A 21,911-nucleotide genomic window follows, 5' to 3' on the forward strand; every position below is an offset into this window, starting at 1 on the left:
TTTTTTTTTTTTTCGTTTGCTATTGAACGATGACATAATATAAAGTGGACGACGGTTGACTGTGATTTTCTCGGATAGTTAAGGTAAAAGGTTGCAATCGTATCCGAACACGTGTGCCAAATATCTAATGAGAGAACGACTATTGAAACGTTTCAATAATAATAACGATAAGCTACCCGCCTACCCGTTCTTAACCGTCTGTGCGTGTGTCGCAAGGGTGAAATAACTGCACTGGCAGTTAAGTTGCGTCTAAAACAACATTTGTATTTTAGTAATTAGTAAGCCAATTGATGTAGTTTTTATTTCATCTTACCTTGGTGTATGAAAAATACTCTAACCTGATGCCGTCAAGGTTCAATATTAATATTGTCATACAACATAGAATATAAACTGTGTGATATGCATATAGTAAAATAATTAAAAAATAAAAGAATATATTAAATTTATCAATATAGATTAACTGATTAAAAGTGACTTCTAAATAAATTTTTTTTTTTGTTTTTGAAATGAAATGATTTTTATATTTAAAAATGAAAATGTTAATCATACACATGTATGCACTTGAGTGATAGGTACCTGCTAGGGATGCAATCAAGTTTTCATTATCACAAGCCGTTTATCAGCCAGCAGCCTATCCGGTACGTTTGCACATTATACTGTTTAGTGTGATATTATGAAGTAACGCGATGATCACACTATTAGATACTGTATAACGATACTTCTATGTATACAATAAATGTTATTTATTTTTATTTTGTAATTCAATTTTATTAAAGTTTTCATTGTTTTATGTTTTTATTTAATTTAAATTAAGTAACTAAATTTGTGCTGAACAAAATAAACATTATTTTTACATTGTTTGAATTTAAATCACTAATTGCTGTTATTTAGAGCTTTATAATACAGCTTATTATTGTTATTTATCCAACTTGAAAATAAAGAATGCAACTACTGCAGGTTTATTCGATCTTAAATATTTCAAGCGCAATTGGTACACGAGAATGTCATTTTAAAAGCAAAACGTATTGCTATTTTGTTGATATTTTTCTTATTTTCTCAGAAACAGTTGGACAATTAAAGAATTTCTTCTCTAAAATATTAAGTTTTTGTTCACATTTCGATTTATAAATAAATATTATTACATTTTTTCACTGCAAAATGCAAAGAAAAAACACTCAACATATTTTTATTAAACACGATATTACTTAAAATTAACTAATTTTTTATTTTTCTTCATTGCTATGTAGGTGAATTTACTAGAAACCCATATGCCTGGTGAAAAGAAATGCTGTTTCTTTTACTATTTTGTCAAAAGTGTGCAGTAATACAAAGTAATACAAGTAATATAAAATCAAATTCGTTGCTACTTTTAAAAAGCATTAATATACGCTCTAAAACAATTGCAGTTTTCGTGGAAAATCATTATTCAATCTTGTATTGATATATTGATTTATGTTTAATTTTTAATTTTTAAGATCGACAATGAATTATTATAAAAAATATTATATCACAAAACTATTACCTATTCTTTTGATTATTGTTCAAAATGATTCCGTCTTTCAAAAAACATAATAATATAGTATATAAATATTATACTATTAATAGTGAATAATTATAACTTCCACGCATTAGTAAGTTGTAAAGGTGTATGACAAACTGTAAGATATATGCGTTTACAATTTTGAAGTTAAAAAAAAACTGTTCAGAAAACATTGATATTATTGCCTCTTGGTATCGTAACCTTGTTTAAGAGAGACGTGAGTCCACATAACGGTAATTGGTAAATATTATCCATCCAATCGCTAAATAGTAAATACCATATAATAAATACAGAATATCTCATACATCCTACTTATTTTATACAAATTAGCCCTATTGTATAAACCAAAAATATCACATGAATAATTGAATACACAAGGGAGATTAATAATTATCAATTAAACATGTTTTCATAAATTAGAAATTCAGATTTCAAAAAAAGGTACCTACGATAAAATAAACATATTACATTTTAAGTTTTTAGGTTTCAAAAACCAAAAATATTACATTGTAATATTATACAATGCAGTGATCGAAGCATAGTAATATTTTTTAAAAGTCATATACAACCAATAATTTGAAGAAAAAAACCGTAAAATGAAGTAAACCTCGATAGAATTATTTTTTGTATCACTTTGTAACTGAATCATTGAGTTGTACATATATTTTTATCTTATGTATTCATAATATTTAAAAACATTTTTCTATATAAGCAGTCATCTTTTTTAAAAACAAAAACAAACAGATTCTTGTACAAATATAAAAATGTAAAAACAATACGTTTGTATTTAGTCACTTATGATAAAAACTTGTAATTAAATAGTAAATTATTTTCTTCTTGCATTTTTATTAGCGAATTTTGTTGTTACTTTTAGTTAGTCTATTTTTTAGTTCCATTGTATATAATATCTATTTATAAGAATTCTAGGCCAATTTGATAGTGAGGTCTGGAACTTTTCTTCTGTTGTGTATACCTTTTGAGTAATTTTTAATTAAGAAAACGACTATTCTGAATTTGTTAATGTCAGAAGAAATTTAAAAAATAATTAAAGATATTTCCTAACAGCAGGAGAAATGAATGGCACAAAAGAATTGTTTATTACAAATTAAACAAATTGTCTCATACATTCTACTTTTGCAAGATTGTCTTTCATTTTATTTGAAAAACAACCACAGCCAACTGCAATGGAAACTCAACCAACATAATATAATTGCACCTATTAGTTTTTAGTTTCAGCTAACTATTATTTAGTATTTTATTTTATCTCATTTCCACAAGTTATAATACGATAATTGTGGTTTATCTGTTATAGTTACAACGTACTAACAACAGATACAAATCTGTATTGTCAAAGTAAATATGAGAATAAATATAATTGTGGTAAACTAATTGTGGAATAATGCCTATTAAGTATTTCAAAGAAACAATTTATCTATTTTCGCAGTAGCTTCCCCGAGGGCTATGCTTGTTATCGGCTTGTTATCAAAGAACTAACGAAATTCAAGAAATATCGGTTTTGATGGAACTCCGTTCATAACTCGCTGATCATTGATTTTAAATGTAATATCAAAATTCTCAATACAAGACGTATAACACACCCTCACTTCACATTAATTCCACGCCTTAACACATCCTGTGTCAGCTGGTTTTTCTTAACATAACGCACTACTTATTTAAAATGTATACAGGATAATAAACTTGTCAAAATGCACTATTATCAAAACTATTAGCTCATCTAAACCAATCGCAAATCGTGGTAATAAGTAAATCCTATAGGCTTTAATGTATAAAATGTATTAAATATGATAGTTGGTTTGGCGGATTTATTGAGTATGATAAAATTATAACTGAGAAGACTACGAGTTTTATGTAAATAAAACTATGTACAACATACTATATTATTATTATTTTATAATTACTTTGACAAAGACTAACATAAAATTAACAATTTTTTAAAATTATTACTATTAAAATTTTAAAACGAAACCATTTGTACAATACTCCAGTACATAAGAAGTATAGGTAATTGTGGTTATGCACCAAGTGTTGCAATTGTGGAAGTTATCTATTAGCAATGTACGTCATTTAAATAAGCAGTAAAATAGTAACTATATTAAATTACCTATAGCAACAATTAACAAAAGTCATGGACGCACAAAGAGAGTATTAGATATTCAATACGTAACAGTGATAAACCACCGTCGAAATGTATAAGCCATTTACCAAACATCAAATTATTTAGTAGGTATCTAAGTGAGTAAGCTCATAATTTATTTATTACCAATTCGAAAAATATACACTATCTATTGTAATGCAAATGGTATAAACTTGTGTATGGTTCAAGAGTTCTTGTTTTATTATATATAGGCGTAAAATTTATTACATGATGAAATAAATAATATATACCTAATATTAATGAAAAATAAAAGAGTCAACTAAGTAAAAAATAACAATTTAGACTACAATTGTATGTGATTATAAAAATGATATTATTATTGACTTAGCATTTTAAATATAATAATTATTAATTGTTGTCATCGGAGGAATATTAATTTACTATTTGTCAATATTAGTCATAGTATTATGGTTGTGTATTGTGGTTGTTAAATAAGGTGTATTTTAAATTCGGATCGTAGTAAAATAAAATTGTAGTATTCATTTATACTCCGTATGATAAGTTACCACATGATATACCTAAGTGTATCACACAAGACTATAATTCATGTTGACTTTATGGTATAATATTACTTGAATTATCACAATAATTATGAATAATAATAAATAAAATGTAATAATAAAAGGTTAAATCGCAGTAATATATTTATAGACTTGAAATTATTAAATTTTATCTTTAATGTGCTAGTTCATATTTCAAACAAGTTTCTATAGAAATGTCAAGATAGAGTATGAAAATTATTACTGTATCCATACATTAGTTATACAAAATATATTATCGTTTGTCTTGTATTTTGGGTTTTATCATCACTATGCCTTCTGTATAAAACCTAGATTTATAAAGTGTTGCCTCAGTGCCATAAAATTGTTAGCAAGCCGACATAATTAATTAAATATTATTGTATTGTCAATTGTTCACTACAGTGGAGATTATTATCATTAATAAATCTGATGTATTTATGGCTTGTATAAGACTACGCGTTGTTAAATATGTATTTTAAGTCCAGCTTATGGTATTTTCATTAATTACAGTAATTTGGGTTAAATCATCGGAGTTTATTTAGTGCTTGTAAACATTTTCAAATCTTAGCTTGTATTTTAGTTATTATGTTGCTTATGAAAAATTGTTAAACATAGGTATTTAAAGAAACATAAAAAAAATTTAATACTTAATACGTCTGTTTGTATTATTTAGAGTTGGAAGTTTGGTACCGTAATTACTTTTCCACAAATACATTTTGGAAAAGACTTAAATTTTTAGACTTTTTTTTAAGACTTGGTTTAACATATCAACCAAGACGTTTCCCTGGGAATTTCCACAAAATAATGAACACTTTTTCATATTTTGAGTGAAAAGTGGAACTACAAGCTACGCAATATAATATAGATGACATGTTGTTTTTTGTCCATATTATAGTTCATAAAAACGTTCGAATATATTAAAACACTTAAATTGAAGTAGAAATACCTAATTTTTAACGTAAAAGATGAATTTGCAAGAAATTATTAATATCGACCGACACAATCAGACAATTTTTAATAATAAATAATTTATAAACGTTGATGTGCACTTGTAGTAAATGCGTGCTAATAAATCATACAAATAGTGGCACGATATTTATGAATAAATTAGGGAAAGTATGCACATACTATAATCGATTTACTTTAACTACTTACAATTTTTTTTTAAACATTTATTTCAGACTGAAATCATGCGGATCTAATATTGAGAGTAAAAAACATTTATAATATTATATTATAGAAAAAAACCTTACATAGCATGATATAGGTATATGCTTATAGTAAAAATATCTTTACAGATTGTATTTTCAAATAAATGTTAAAAATAAAAAAATAAGACTTTAATGTATATATATATACATGTAGCAAAACCTCCCTAAAAGTAAATCGCTTAGCACCAAATGACTTTTCCGTTATAAAGGAGTTTCCATTACAGTGAGACTAAAATATACGGAATATATAGGTTTTACGGGACTGTTGGTATTTACCACTGTAAGGAGATTTCGTCTTACGGTTAGTCCGTTATATAGAGGTTTTACTGTATAAATACATACACACACTGTATAAATTACATTTTAAAAGTAAAAAGTATTGATACTTGGGGTTATTGTTTTCGTGAGTAATTTATTATATTCAGTTTATTTTATAGGTCACAAGATAAGTAATTTTTAAATTTTCATGTTCAAATAAATCAGTTGTACAGTTTATTAAAAGTGTAGTTACATATTCAATGTTTAAAAAAAATCGACATTTTCTTTTTGTATAAGACATAACAAATTGTATTTTATTAATATTAAATTTATTTGCTGAAAATTGCTTTAACGAAGTACGATCGATCGTTAATTACAAATAATTCACTAGATTTCAACATATTGTCTTATATTATGCTATCCTACTTTTTTTTTTGGCGATTAACTTATAAGTTATAAAAGTAAATTACAGTGTTGGAACGATATTTTTAAATATTCAATCGATTAGATCGTTTCTTCGTTATTTTATATATTTGTTTGTCTTAACATAGGGTATGCCTGTTATACTTTTAATTGTTAAAGTTTTGTGACTTTCTGATCATAAAATAAAAGAACATTTATTTTTTATTTTTATAGAAATTCAAATTGTTTGTTTCTTAGCAATTAAAATACACTGCGTAAGACAGTAAGATGAATGATCCAGTTTCTCTATATTTTCTATTGTATGATTTTTTTATATTGACAATTTAAGCCACATTTTTTTTGATTTAACATTTATTGGTAAAGAATTTATAGTTGAATTCTTTAGTAAAATTAAAAATACCAATAAATCAGTTAAAATGTATACATATGGATTATGTGTCCTCATCGACTGCAATATAACAGGAGCTATCAGCCACTGAGTTACCTTTAAAGCATTTACCGTTTATTTAGTTTACAGGTACCATAGCCCTATAATAATATTTCATTTAGCCTTATTGGATACGACAACTGGTATTATAATAAACAATTCTAAGAACATGATTATTTTTGTTTTAAGTAAAGACTACAACTTTTGATATTTAATAAGTTTTTTTGCCCACTTATTTACTATTCAGTAGGTATTCATACTTGCAAAAGAAAAGAATATTGAATTAAAAATTTTAAAAAAGATTATTAAGTAAAGTAAAGTAAATAGAATTTTTATCGCTGGGTTCGTTCGTTTTTACGCTTTTAAACTTAATATAAATATATGACTTATAAACTGCCTCAATTCCATATTTCCATATAATAAATGATAATTATTGTAGACATTTTAATTTATTAAAATATAATTATTACAACAAGTCATTACAACAAATTTCTGGTATAGTATTATGATTTGAAATTGATTTCTGATTGTACACCACGGTAATGAGTATTTCAGTATTTCGTCATCTTTAAGTAGAACAAACTCTAATAATTTCATTTCGGTATGTACGTGACTTTTTGAGATTTTTACTTGTTTCACAAAAAGCTATTTTGGAAAGTAAATAAAAAAAAAACGCACATCATTGTAAACCAATAGATTGCACGGCTCAAGTTCGTAACGATTTCAAATGTTATTCCTTGTGCGATCCCAATGTTGTTACGCTCGTTGTGTATAGTTATTGTTATATATTATTATTATTATACACCTCGAACTGTCATTAACATGCCACTGAAGCTTACGGTATTATTGTTGATTAATTAAAACTCCATTAATGTTTCTGAAGCATGACTAATCCTTTGGAAAAGTTCAAGCATCTGGAACTTATAATGTCGTATATTGTTATGTTTCATTTGGCCAACCAGAATTTTATAAATCAAACAATACAATAATATAATTAGGTATACGATATTATAATATATTTATATGTGTGCACGATATTTACAAAATAATATTACTACTATCATAGTATATACCTACAGTGAGTCGATTTAAAAAAATACTATTGCTTTGTACCTACACACAATTGCTCCGCCGACCAGTAAAATAATGGATTATTTTTTTTTATTTATTACCTATAATATTATCGTTATTGAACCATCGTAAAAAATAATGAGAAACCGATGTATGATGACCGTCTTCGGCGTTGAGTTTGTAGTTATTACGATGTATATTTTTAATCAAACTGTATCTCATAACAATAAAATGGCTTTGGCACAGGTTTGATGTGGACGTTATTTATTACGACATGACGTCGTCGAAATGAACGCGTAGGGTCGGATTTAAGGCTGTTGGAGCTGTGCGGGGGCACAGGTCTGCACACAATTCAAAGGCTTCGAAGCCTGTTGCAAAATTAAATCATATGGTTCATATAGTTCATTATTAGATTCAGATTCGTCGATTGGCTTAAAATCGGACAGTTTCCAAGGCCCTAAAGTAACGACCAAAACTCAATGAATAAAGGCCCAGCCAATACATTTCACGCGTAGACCCGATTTTCCGCAAGCCAGCTGAGCAAGCCAGGTGACTTTGCTACCCTGAAATACATATACATATAATATATTATTATACCAGGGATGGTGAACTTTTTTCTAGTCACTTGAAAACGTTTTTAAATCAAAGGTTTTAAAAAATTGAACCACCCTATATAATTATTTTCGAAGTAATGCAGTTTTCCAAATTTACTAGTAGGTTTGATGTAGGTATTTTGTTAGTTTTGAGTGTTTCAAACACGATCGGAAAAATCAGTTTCTTCCATCAATATATAATATTATTCTCTCCGTTTTGAACGCCTAGAAAATAGGGTGTTATTTGGCCTAAATAATTCCCACAAGAACATTTCGCTCATATAATAGCCCCGATATTCACCGAGCCGACCATGCAAACAATATACATACTCACATATCATATTATACACTGTGCAGCAGCTGAGGGGTATACTATTTCCGATTTCGGGACACTCGACTACCGACAGTTTGTGTATACGACTCGTCAGCAATGTATTTATCCAGCCACTACTACAACCATACTTACGAGTGGCCAGATCGATTAAAACATAATACAATAATATTATATATAGTTGTAACTTGTAATAATTATTGTATACGTGTTCGTCGACGTCGTCTCCGGATTTACGAGACCTGTGGGTAGAGATTTGACGTACACCCACGCGCGATTTCAAAGTTTTCTCGCAGGACAACTATTATACAACTGCGGAGGGAACGGGACAGTAAATTATTATTATTACTACTGTTGTTGTTGTTGTTGTTGTTGTTGTTATTATTCACACGGAGAAACCTTTGAAACGTGCCAGAGAGATTGTCAACGCTCGCGCATCACACCACTAGTATTATACGTACCTAATTATTTGTCGGGTTTATATTACACGTCATATACACACGTATCGTGATGATATACTTATTCAGCTCTTATCATATAACGGCACATATATTTATAGATCGTTTTCAGTGGTCGGAGGTGGTTAGAAAGCACTGAATATTATAATGCACTGCCGCTACAGTGGCATCGGTGCATTTACGCGAATTGAGACAACTATAATGTTATACTTTATGGACTATTTTTCTGCAAGTTCTTAGTTGGGAAAACAATACGACTATAGCAATACAATCCCATTGAATCACCAAAGCACTATACGAATGTGTTCAATTTGCCAATGTCCACAAAAACATATTTCCCATGTTTTCTTACAGCACCGGTTTCGCATAGCACTACAATATTATGCACTATAATATGTCAGTAATTTCTGAATTTTGTTGTGATGCGCAGCAAGACTAGATTGGTAAAATATACACTAATAGATTTTTATTAATTTTATATTGACTAGGAAATAAAATAAACTATTTTATTAGCCATAAATTTTTAATCCTCGTAAAAAAATAGAGTCCAAGAAATCGAAAATCGCGGTGTTTACAAAAGCAAATCGTAACGTCGCTCACTCCAAACGGCACACTACGCGGGCGAAGAAAAAGCAAATAGCGACCACTGATTATTATTATTATTGGGGTTATATACCTTGTAGACGGCAGTTGGCGAGTATTTGATGTATAGGCCACACACATATATGGTGTATATATAATACACATATACATATATATATATAGAAAGGGGAGGGTTTGTGCGGGGTTAGGGTGGGGGTGGAGGAGAGGGGCGGGCGGACAGAAGGAGACACATATACACACACGGGCATACACGTACACATTATATGGTTCGAAGGGCGGTGATCGGGGAAAGACTGCAGTGCGGGGGATCAACCGTGAGGTCGGGTCGGCGGGGGTGGCGGGTGAGACTTTTGGCCGGGGGTGCGTGGCGTCGCGCTTGCGTCCCTCCGCCGCAGAATCTCACCGCGCGCGCCAGCCGTTTGCCGCACGCACCGACGAGGAGAGTCAGTCGTCCGGCGTCCTGCGCCGTGGGATATCACGCGAGCGCACCGGTCCGCTCGACAGCCGACTCCGAAGTCGCCGCCGCGGGTCCAGCAGATACGCGTGTGCACAGACTTCGCCGCCGCCGCCGCCGCCGCCGCCGCCGCCGCGGACGACCTTATAGAGAGCCGACCGAACGTAGTACGGTGTATACCAAGTGTCCGTCATCGAACCACACACTCGGTCGCCAACACATCCCGCGGTGGTCGCAGCTATATTGTGCAGTCCAATTACGACACACACGCACCCGCCGCCGTCGATTCCCGCGAGTATACCCAGGTATGATATGACGATAAGGTACACACTACCGTTGCTGACGAAACGAACCGAACATTTTTTTTTTTTTGTTTTTGTTTTTAAATCCACGGCAAAAGAAATCCTATTCTGGCGCGCTCGTGTGCATTACCCCTCGACCGTCTTGTCGTATCGTCACCGAGGGTTGCTTTTAAAAACGCATTACGTGTGGTATAATTACGACGACGCCACTGCAGGTGCTGGCAGGGTGGAAGGACGGTGACTAATTGACACCCATGAGTTCGCGGGGCTTATAATATAATAATATTATTACTATTATCATCATTAAGTGCATTTTCAGTGGTTTATTTGTATTCCAACCGTTTTTTTTTGTTCTTAACGAGATTACGTTTTTTCGCTCGTTCATCCAAGCCGGGTGCAGTGTGAATACCTATGAGTTTGGGTTTTACATCCGGGGGCTCCCCACCACGGAGTATTAACACACGCTTGTTCCAAATATTGCTATATGTCGTAGATATACTTATATAGCTATTACACGACACAAGAAGGTAATTTAACATTATTTCGTTCAACTTTGAGCAGTATTTGACGTCACGAAGTTTCACAACGATTTCAATAGCGAAAAATGCACCCCCTACAGACTCGGAAGTTTTCGTATAGGTACCTATAGTGCTTATCTACCTACACCACATAATAATAATAATAATAATAATAATATTAATAATATTATAAATACGAAACGTGCGCGGTGGGCTTGTACGACAGCACCGATACAAGGGGGCGTACCGCGCCTGTATATCATATACTATAGGTTGTATAGAACGAGATGGCTAGGGTCCAATTTTCTCGCTTCCGGAAATCGTTTTTGGGGTCAAAAAGTCGAATTGTATACGACACAGCGGAGGTGGCAGTGGCCGAGTCAAAATATAACCATAACGAGATTCGCTGCAACTTGGAGCTGGTCGAAAGTTGTGTACAAAAATTATATAATATGCGCACAATATTATTATAATGTTACGAAATGATGATTTTGCCATGATTATGATGATGATGATAATAATAACAACGAGTCGTACCTATACCTATTAATATTAATATGTTTTTGGCGTCTCGTTACCAGTCACGGTATGCACGTGGGTGAATAATAATAACAATAATATTATATATTGCCACATACGCGTTATGTTATCGAGAGGTTTCTCGTCACTTCTGTAGTTGTAACGTCTAAATGTAGATTTGTCTCACGTCGTTTACTCGTTTTTTGACTTATTCCCGGATAGGTTCAGCGGAGTAGTCGCCGCCCATCAGCAGTTTTGTCCAGATTTTCTAAGTGCGGTCAAGTATTTAATTTTTTATGAAGATTGCTAAAATTAATAATGGTATGGATAATATTATATAATTTATTAATAATTAATACTCTGTTCTATTCTAATAGTTGTTTTTCACATGCCTTGTGAAAATACACTGATAGGAACGGATGAAAAATTTGAATTTAAAGTGATTGTTATAACTAAAAATTAGAAATATTATTTAGTAAATAATAAATAAATGTTTAAAACAATGAGATCATAAAATATTTTCGAAGTAAGAGTTTTGAGTTTTGGAAAAAAAACATGGTTTTACATAAGTGTTTGAGGGGGTATCTTATGGTTGATGATTTTTATTTTACTTTTTTACTGGGAATATCATAAATTTATGGAAATATACATTTCCATAATTTTGAATCAAAATATTACACTCGTTCACGTTATAAATATGCTTCGTGTTTAACTGTGAGCACCATAATCTTAAAACGGTGTGTATTTATATTGGTAATTATGCCATTATAAATAATAATATTTTCAACAATTTTGTAAATGTTAACTAGTACGTATAATATATTGAAATATGTTTAAATTAAAAAATGATTTCGATTATTTATGTAATATATTTTTATTCACAAACATAATGTAGATCTATTGTATAATATAATGTAATGCAATAATAGTATGCAGTTGTAAGGAAAGTGCAAAAATAAAACATGCGAAGTCATAAAAAAACTGATTTCATTGTTCTTTCTCATGGATGAAAATAATTATTTCGTAAAAAAGTCAATAGATTAAAAATGTTGTTAATTATGCTTATTTAAATTTACCAACGACGTTTATTCGTAGATACCCATGTCATAAAAATGGTATGAATTCACATCACATCATGATATTTTTAGACTTTGGAGTATAATTTGATTCAATAATTGTATACCTAAATGTCTTTAATCATTTTCAGAATTATTGTAAAACATTTAAAATAGTATAGGAGCCTATACTTAATCATTAGTTTTTTGATAGGTTCTAAAAATTAAGCTTTAAAAGATTTACGTTAACGTAAAAATACTTTCTAAAGCTGTAAGATGATATCTGCGGAGTATGAAAAACAAATTACCCACGGAAAGTATAATGTTTTTCACAAAACCAGATAAATACACAAAACACATTATTGTTTTTATTTTTACAAAGTTCTTGTGGGAATTGACTTTTTAAAGTAATAAGAGATGAATAATTTTTTTTTATTTCATCACAGAAATATCAAAATGTGGATCTTTTTTTTATGTATATTTCCATGCATTAAATACACACCAGGGTTGTTATTTTTATCTGCAAAATGTGAAAAATTTAAGGAAAACCCATTATCATTTCCCCGAAATATACCTGCTTATAACTTATAAGCATACAGTTTACATAAAAATGCATAATACGTATACTATATGCTAGTATGCAGACTGGGTTTAATATTCCAAATTAAGTATTCTAAAACCTTTTCAAGTATTTAGAATACTTTAATAGTATTGATATAAAGTGTGTTATTATAATATTTAATGTAATTTAATATTTATTGTTGTGTTGTAAATCATAGGTTGTCCTAGTTAAGTTATACAAAATACAATTGTAATATATTGTATTATAAATTATCATTGGCTATAATTTTCAAATTTTTTTGAAGACAATAGTATCATTATTTAAATATTTAAAATAAAAAATATCCTGAAAGTATCTTAAATACTTGTACATTATTTGACGATGTATCAAATCTATATTCGTAATACTATTTTTCATAAGTATCTCAGTATTTATTCCAATTTTTTATATCTAGTCTGCCAGTAAATACTGCAACGATGGGATATTGAATGATTTTAATATTAAAATCAACATCATAATACTTGTCTCTTTGTTAACAGTCCTATAAAAGTAATAAGTATTATGTTATAAACTATATTATATTCTTTATTTAAATATATTTTTTTTTTATAGTATATTTTTCAAATTGATTTTGTTGTGGCACAACTGAAAGAAAAAATTCATTTGACGTCTAACGAACAATACAGCTCAGGAGGTGCATTATACGTCACTGAATTAGTGATTGTTTAGATTTGACTTGGTAACCTAAGTTTTGAAGGTAGTAATAATTATCAAGTAAATACTTTTTTCAATTTTTTTTTAATCTAGTTCTCTTCTATTAGTTTCACAATTTTGGTATTTTTCTTTTTTTAAATAATAAATATGTCGTTTTTCTTTTAACGTATAGTAGAGGAAAGTTTTTCTTACAATTTAGTAATATTATGCTACATTAGTTAGAATTTTTTTTTCTTTTATGGCAAAACTTACAATCAACATGGCTCAAGTCACGTTAACTTGAACGATTAAATACGGTAGTCATAAATTATTTTAATTTAATTATTATTCTATATATCACCAACAAACTTCATATACCATTTAAATGTTGTAAAATATGTTGATAGTTTATATAATGGAAATATTAACACCAATAACTTATTTAGATACGCACTTGTTGTTATTATGTTGCATTTCCTATGCTTCCTTTTTTTAAATACAGAATAGTTAAGTATGGTGGCTATCGCAGTATATTCCGTCCCATAGCAGAGTGTGAATAATACCTAGAGAAGTGGCCTAAATAAACAAACTAAATATGTAGGATCAGAAAACCCTGTACCCAGGAGAGCTTATAAAAGGATTTATATTATGAAGTATATGATACTCAGTTAATTTATATAGTTAAGTTCCCTTAGCTATAATATGTATAATAACACTAATCTGTTTGCAAAACGTTAATATTATATGAAAAATAGGGATTTAAAATTATCTTACTACTAGGAACAAACAAGTTTTATTTTACAATGTTTTCAATTTTATTTAAAATAGATTTAAATGTGTTTCGGGAATAATACTAATAATAACTTTGTGCAGATGAAAAAACATATGATAAATAGACAATATAATATATATATATATATGTACTAATAAACACATACAAGATAAAATAATAAAAAATATAAGATTATCTTTAAATATTATAGTTAAGTTGACTATAGGTATTCAAAACGCCATGCGATTTAGCATCATTATTTATTAATATTAAACCACTTTTTCTTATTAATTATTAATTATAATATTGTAATTTTATTGTTAATAATTACTGTGCAATTAAAATAAACTTATTTATAAACAAATTAGATTGATATTTACATACGTTTAGTGGCTATATGGATAATTGTAAGTATTACATATTAATATATTATCATATTGATCGGAGCAGTGTATTATGTAATAAAGATTTTTTTCATAGCATTATTTGAAATAAATAATAATATACAAATTGTATGATAGTTAAAAACAATTAATTACATTTTTTAAATATCGGTGAATGATGGTTATATTTAACGAGCTTTGAATTAAAATGCACATAATATTATTATATAAGTGAAAAGGCCAACTATTAAATATCGATTACAAGTCGATTAGCTATTAACGTATTTATAATGAACTACGATGTACTTACCTATATTTTATAAATTAAAACATTTTTTATTATTATTATTATTATTATTTATAATTCATGATTATAGTCATGGATGCGTATTGTAGCAAGCTGGATTATATTTTTGCTCTAATGTATGATTCGATTCAATTTTTCACTACCTAATAATTAAAAGGTAAATTAAATGAATATTTGGATACTATAACTGCTGCAGCAGGTGAACAACTTTGCTGTAGAAAAAATAAAATTTTTAGTGTTTATAAGATTTTATCATGTTACACATATTTTAGATTCATCTTAATAGCATAAAGTTTCCATCATCTCTTGCTTTTATATTATCTTTACATTTTGCGTTATTATTTCAAAACCAACGACCATGGCTAATTTAACAAACAGAGCTTTGAAATACATAATTATAGTAAGAGTTTTGTTCACTGGATGTACTATAGGTGTATGATAAATGTTCTGTTAAATAAAATATTTGCCAATATGGAAATTAAAGGCATGGTTTATTAAATGTTTTACCTTTAAATCGTATATTCTGAGTATTTTACGATTTTAGTTACATTTTAATTTCATTAATTAACTATTTTAAATTAGAACACTAATCTTTTTTTACACGACACTTCGAAAACTTCTTCGACAATATTTATGTTTACGTACATAAATTACAAGTTACAACACATTACGGATTAGAGTAAAATGTACATGACGTATAATTAATGAAGGTAATGTACATGACGTATAATTTTGAGTTGAGTATTATGAGTTTATTCATACTCTGGTGATTGTAGAATGTATTATTATTTTATTAGTTATAATTACAATTATTGGTTAGCGGTGGTTACACCTGTTGTCCTAATTGTATTATTTGGACGTTTAGAATTATAGTCAACTACACTGTGATCAATAGTCAATTACAACCGTCACGATTGTTCTCTACGTTAACTGTTATTACCTAAGTTTAATGGAAACGAAGGAAAAAACACAGAATTGGTTTCGTTTATATGCGCTTCGTTCGGATTACTATCAGTAAGTCACATATTCAGCATTCTCATCTATCTTCGGGCGGTCATGGTTAGTCTGGTCTACATAATTGAAATTCATAAACATTTGTTTGGTACATAAATTATTCCGTGATAACGAAATAGCGTTGTTCCGTTACAGATAGCGTTTTACGATGAAATGTATTAATTTAACATGTTTTATATCATTTTAAGTGATTGGGATTCATGATATTTGAGTTATTGATCTAATACAATAAGATTACTTATTTTCTAGGCCAAAAATGTATTTGAGCTTATAATCTTATGAAGAAGCGATATGTTCGATGGTGTACAACATATTTTTTTAACAGTGAACAAAGAAATACCTACCAAAACTTAACTTAAAATATTGCCATTTATTTGTATAATAAATCAATTTGTGTGGCCTAGCTGGTGTGGAGCAGTGTTTGGCCTCAGTTATACTAACATGTTCTTAGGTCAAGCATTAGCTGGTATATCACTAGTTCCCGGATGGGGGAACACTGGGGATTTAGTGACAAATCGTCACCACATATACACGTGTTCTGACCAACCGTACCCTCCCGCAGTAATAAACCTACTAAATAACCTAGGCTTATGATCTCAGATGTCGATACAATAAAAAAAACCAATGTTATTTGTATATATATTGGATGTAACCACTAAGTTTAAATACATAATAATCAATTAGAGTCACTTCTACTCGATCAAAATAAAACAATGTTAACGTTTTATTTTATTGGCATGTTTGATATTTGTCTCCGAAAAAAGTTGTTTGAAGGTACTTATACACTCAAATTTAATATAAATCGTATTTGTTATTAGAGAAAGATTTATATTTACTAACAATGAAGCATTATTCTGTAATAAGAAATTTTTTTAGTAAAACAAAAACAAAAATATTTCCATAACATCATATTTAATCTATTTGTAGTCGATCGGATTTACATAAGTTGTAAAAAAATAAAAATAAATCATTTTCAAGGTAATGGTAGATTTAATGAAGTTTTTATAATTGGACACGTAGACATTTATTAATTTATTGTATACATCACCACATATACCAATAAAAAAAAAGGTTTATGTGGACCATTTATGATAGGTAGTACACGAAATATAGATATTAATATTATACATTTATTGTGTAGTTGAAATAATTTATGTTTTGTTAAAATGATGTTCATTTCACATCTTCCTTTCGGCCATATGATTATCGAACGGTTATATAGTATAGCGTTGTACACATATTATAATGTGTTGTGTAGTTTGTATTTTATAAAGGATTTTTTCGAGATGTAATGCATACAATAATTCAGATAAAAGCTGTACAATATAATGCACTCTCGAAAATAACGGCATCCATTAAACATTCAGAAGTCAACATTGCCAGCCATGGCAATTTATAAGTCGAGAGAGTTAAAAACTGTTGTATAGTTTCCAGACAAGCATAGTTGATGGACAAGTTTTTAAAGTTTGGTCTCATTTGACCACATTTCTCAATTGGATTTTTTTCGTTTATCTAAATTATATGGTAGGAATGGTATTAACAACATGATTGTGTGCATAATAAGTATATAAAGATGGCTAAACCAATATTTGTATAACCATAGTTACAAAATTAGTAGTTTTTTTTTCATCTTTGATTGCTGGACTGAGCAGAGCTGAAACCAGAAAGTAGAAGTTAGTAAAATATCGAATAGTATGAGGAAGTTAGGAAATCATAGGCAAGTATATGGACTCAGTGTTGACTACAAATGGAGAGGAAAAAAGTAACACCAGAGAGGTAAATTTGAAAAATACGACTGTCGAAACAGGAAAAACCAAAATGTTTAAATTGTAAATAATTTCAAGTATTTATTGTCACCGTAGCGCCAAGGCGATGTCTAAAAACGTATGTCATATATAATATTAGTATTAAGTATAATATGTGATAAGATGTTTTTATTTTTTTAGAGCATAATAAACGATGCGTCTGTGGAGGAAAGTGTGTCCAAAAAGGAGAAGTGCTCTCCCTTCCCCCGTGGTTGCGATTTAAACACAAAAAAAAATCTAATATTAATAGTAGCAATAGTAGAGTAGTAGTAATAATAATAATATTAGTAGGTAGTAGAACTGTAGAAGTAGTAGTAGATGCAGGGGTGTGTTCCCAGTGTGTGTGTGGGGGGGGAGGGGAACTCCCCCATATGCTAGCTATTCACTAATGAAAGGGGGGGGGGGGGGGGAGAGTGTCATATCTAACCTAACTCCCTTTTAGATTATTTTTTTTTTGTCATATAAAATATATGATGAAGCAATATGAAAGTATATTTACCGCTATATATAACGCGTGGTCTGAGAATAGTCAACAATTCATATACCCCTTTGAAAAAAGCTGAGCACGCCACTGAGTAGAAGTAGTAGTAGTTAAGTTCCCCAGGGCAAACTGCGATTCATGAAGGAAAAAAAAACGAAAAATAAAAATGTCTGACATAGTATAGGTACCTAAATAGTATAATAAAATATATTATCAGTATCGGCCGGGCAGGCATCACGTATAGTATTCCCATATAGCAGAAATAGTATCCATAATAGACGGTATAATAGTAGTGGTAGTAAAAATACTATAGTTACATCGATGAACATTCCATTAATAATAATTACTTTTGCCTTGTCATTGTTTTCATTTAACCAGAATAGTGCTAAAATATTCACTTTCAACCCTGTCGGCATACGTTATATTATGCAATCGTATGATTATAATAATGTATACTCTGTACTACAACATAACACTGAAGTGTACACCATTGTTTATATACCTACCGTATTATATTATTTATATTACACACCGATAAACACGTAGGTAATAAAGGCGAAACGAATCAAAATTCCTTCAACGCCTCCCTTGCCGCCCGAAATGTCTTAAAATTATGATAACTCCATAGCTAATTAAACACAAAATATACGTTGCCAAAATTAATTACCTATAAAATATAGAACCCGCGTTACCACAGAGGGTTTAATTGTGATATGTTTTGGCCGAAACAAAATGTAGTAAGTACCTATATTACCATATTTTACCGTTGACTATCGTGTAGATATCTGCTATTCATTTGTTTCGTAATTAACCATTCAATTATATTATTATCACGCATATAAAGAACTTTTTTTATCCGTGATTGTTATGCATACAGTGCATCACGGCCCAAGCCATTAACACAACTTACGATTTTTTTTTAGAACTCATAGACTTTAATTCATCGATGACTTCATCAGCTGGCGTTCTCATAACACGGCAATGAAGCCATATTTTGTTTATAATATTCTCTTACCCGTAAGATATCGTTTGGATAAATATTCTAACATTGAGCATTTGAGTATCATCAATTATTATCATTGTACTTTGACATATTTTGTCTTTGCCCGTCGTCAAAATACAATTGAATGCCAACTACTTCTTACTCGAGTATTTTTAGATTTATATAAATACCTACACATTTACAAACAAATATTGTCGTGGAAAGCAAAAGATAAATTTTTTTTTTTAAAGTCAAATCCACCATATCGCCATTTCCTCCACTCTTCCTACATTCCGTGAATATGACACTTGCCGGCCGGATTTTATGGTGATAAGTCTAACGAAATCAGATAAATCGTTAGTTGAAATTCTATTATTTTGCAAGTTCTTACAACGATGCGTCTAAAGATAGTGTATAGCGTTTACCAAATCAGTAGCCTAATTAGAAGTCTTCGGAGTTGGAGGATCCACGGTATACTATATTTGTACTATATTTAATTGTTTATAACCATCATTGATACCTTTTACATAGGTGAATGTGATATTATTATTTTTTTTTTTATGAAAGACATAAAAACCGTGGCAGCTGTGGTCATTGGTCTAACAAACTTAAATTATTACGTTATTAAATTAGATACAATATATTATATACCTACATACATTACTAAGGTATAGCTTATATTTAGTTGTACATGTTGAATTTTCTAAGATATTTACTTAATTAAGTTATGAACAGCGCGTGGACTAAGAATTGACATTATGGTTAAATATTATTTTTACCATACGAGTACCACCCTCTCAAGAGAGACGTCCTGCTGCAGGACCGGAGGCCCCTACGCCACAGGAAGTGCCACTTTGGCCGAGCAAACCGTGTTTGCTCGTACGCAGTACGTATACCTAGGTACCACCGATATGGAAGTCAATACGAAAATTTAACTGCAAAAATTAAATACAAAAATGAGACGACTCGGGCAGATTTTACCGTAGGTGTACGAGAGCGACACGGATTTAAGAAGAAAAAGTACGAAAAATTAATATCGTTCCGATTCGCGGGGACGGCTCCTCCTGTGGACATGCTATTAGAACTCGATGCGGCACCCCGTTGTTTTATATAATATACATAATTTATAATATTACGGTCACTGTATGTCTGCTGCAGTATAATGAAATGTAAACAATATAGGGGTTGTCGGATATTTGCTTTTAATTAACCCTTCCCGGAACAAAGGGATGCCTGACACGGTTTAAGTTATTGGACTTTTGGTGTTTGGGTTTTGTAAATTTTTTTTTTCTATTTCATTCTCCCTCGTCTCATTCGTAAACACGACGGTCAGCTACCGGTGAATATCGTGTATGTATATATATATATATATATTATATGTATCGATACACAATAACTCAACGGATTTCCAGTAAACCGATATTATGTATAATGACCAATTCTGTATAAGTCATAGTCGGGGTGCGTACGCGACGTTTTAAATAATATTGCAACGACGATCGGCCGTGGCGAAAAATATCGTCCAACTTAAACTGTCGAATTATAATAAAAAAAAAAAACGAAGTAGAGCGTATTCTGATGATACGGCCGATTAAAGTCTGAATACGAATCGATCGTCCAAGTGAGCAGAGTAGGTGCTTATGTACACAATAACTCAACCGCAAGGAGGATTCCAAGAGTAAACGGATATTGTAACGACCCATTACCTCGTAGGTATACTTGTGCCGTTTTAAATAACAATATCGACACAAATGTTGTGCCGAAAAATGTCTAAACTAAATGGCATATAAAAAAAAATATATGTATGTATGGTAGAGCGTGTTCACGTTATCCGGCCGATTAAAGTTGGAAAAAGCATCGTTCGTCAAAAGTGAGCAGTAGATGCAGATGGTGTGTAATAGTATGTCAAGAAATTTTAGCTCTTTAAAACTTTTAATATCAACGAAAAGACGCGACAACTTAACTTTTCACTACTCTATGTATGTCGCATAAATTATCAATGGGAATTTATTATTTCGTGTTGGGTTTCGAATTTCTTTTTGAGTATTACGTACAAAAAAAAATTTACTTCCGACACACGCTTTCAGTATAATATACCCATTTTTCCGCCGATGTATATGGAAACGTCCGTAGATGTGACTTTGTGTTTATTATGTGTTATTAATATGACGTACATTATATTCTTCTTCTTACATTATTTTTCGCATACTTGTCGTAATAATATTACGTTGAAATTACGTCTGCACTTTGTACTCAGTGCAATTAATATGTTTTTATACTATTAGTCTTTTTAATATTATATGATTTAAATTATACAATAAATTAGTTGAATGCATTAACCAATTGTTGAAGAGCAATAAAAAAAAATTCTTAATTTAAACATATTAATTTATAGTATAGTATTTAAAAAAATATGAGTGGACTTATGACCTTAATTGCTTATATTTTGTTT

The 21,911-nt window shown here is 30.0% G+C and overlaps 1 protein-coding gene across 3 annotated transcripts in view; it reads left to right on the forward strand.

Annotated features, from left to right (window-relative positions):
• Positions 1 to 10,072: 10,072 nt before the first annotated feature.
• The window catches only part of LOC111033576, a 165,613-nt gene continuing 153,774 nt past the window's right edge, over positions 10,073 to 21,911 (forward strand). The window contains exons 1-2 of one of the 3 annotated variants that reach the window (XM_022314372.1): positions 10,075 to 10,371; positions 13,635 to 13,779. The gene's annotated coding sequence lies outside the window, so the exon portion shown is untranslated. Of the gene's footprint in view, positions 10,372 to 13,634; positions 13,780 to 21,911 lie in introns of all 3 variants that reach the window. The other 2 variants (XM_022314373.1, XM_022314371.1) reach the window with 2 other exon arrangements.

Source organism: Myzus persicae, unplaced genomic scaffold (assembly GCF_001856785.1).
Source record: "Myzus persicae strain clone G006 unplaced genomic scaffold, MPER_G0061.0, whole genome shotgun sequence".
In the NCBI taxonomy this organism is placed as follows: domain Eukaryota; kingdom Metazoa; phylum Arthropoda; class Insecta; order Hemiptera; family Aphididae; genus Myzus; species Myzus persicae.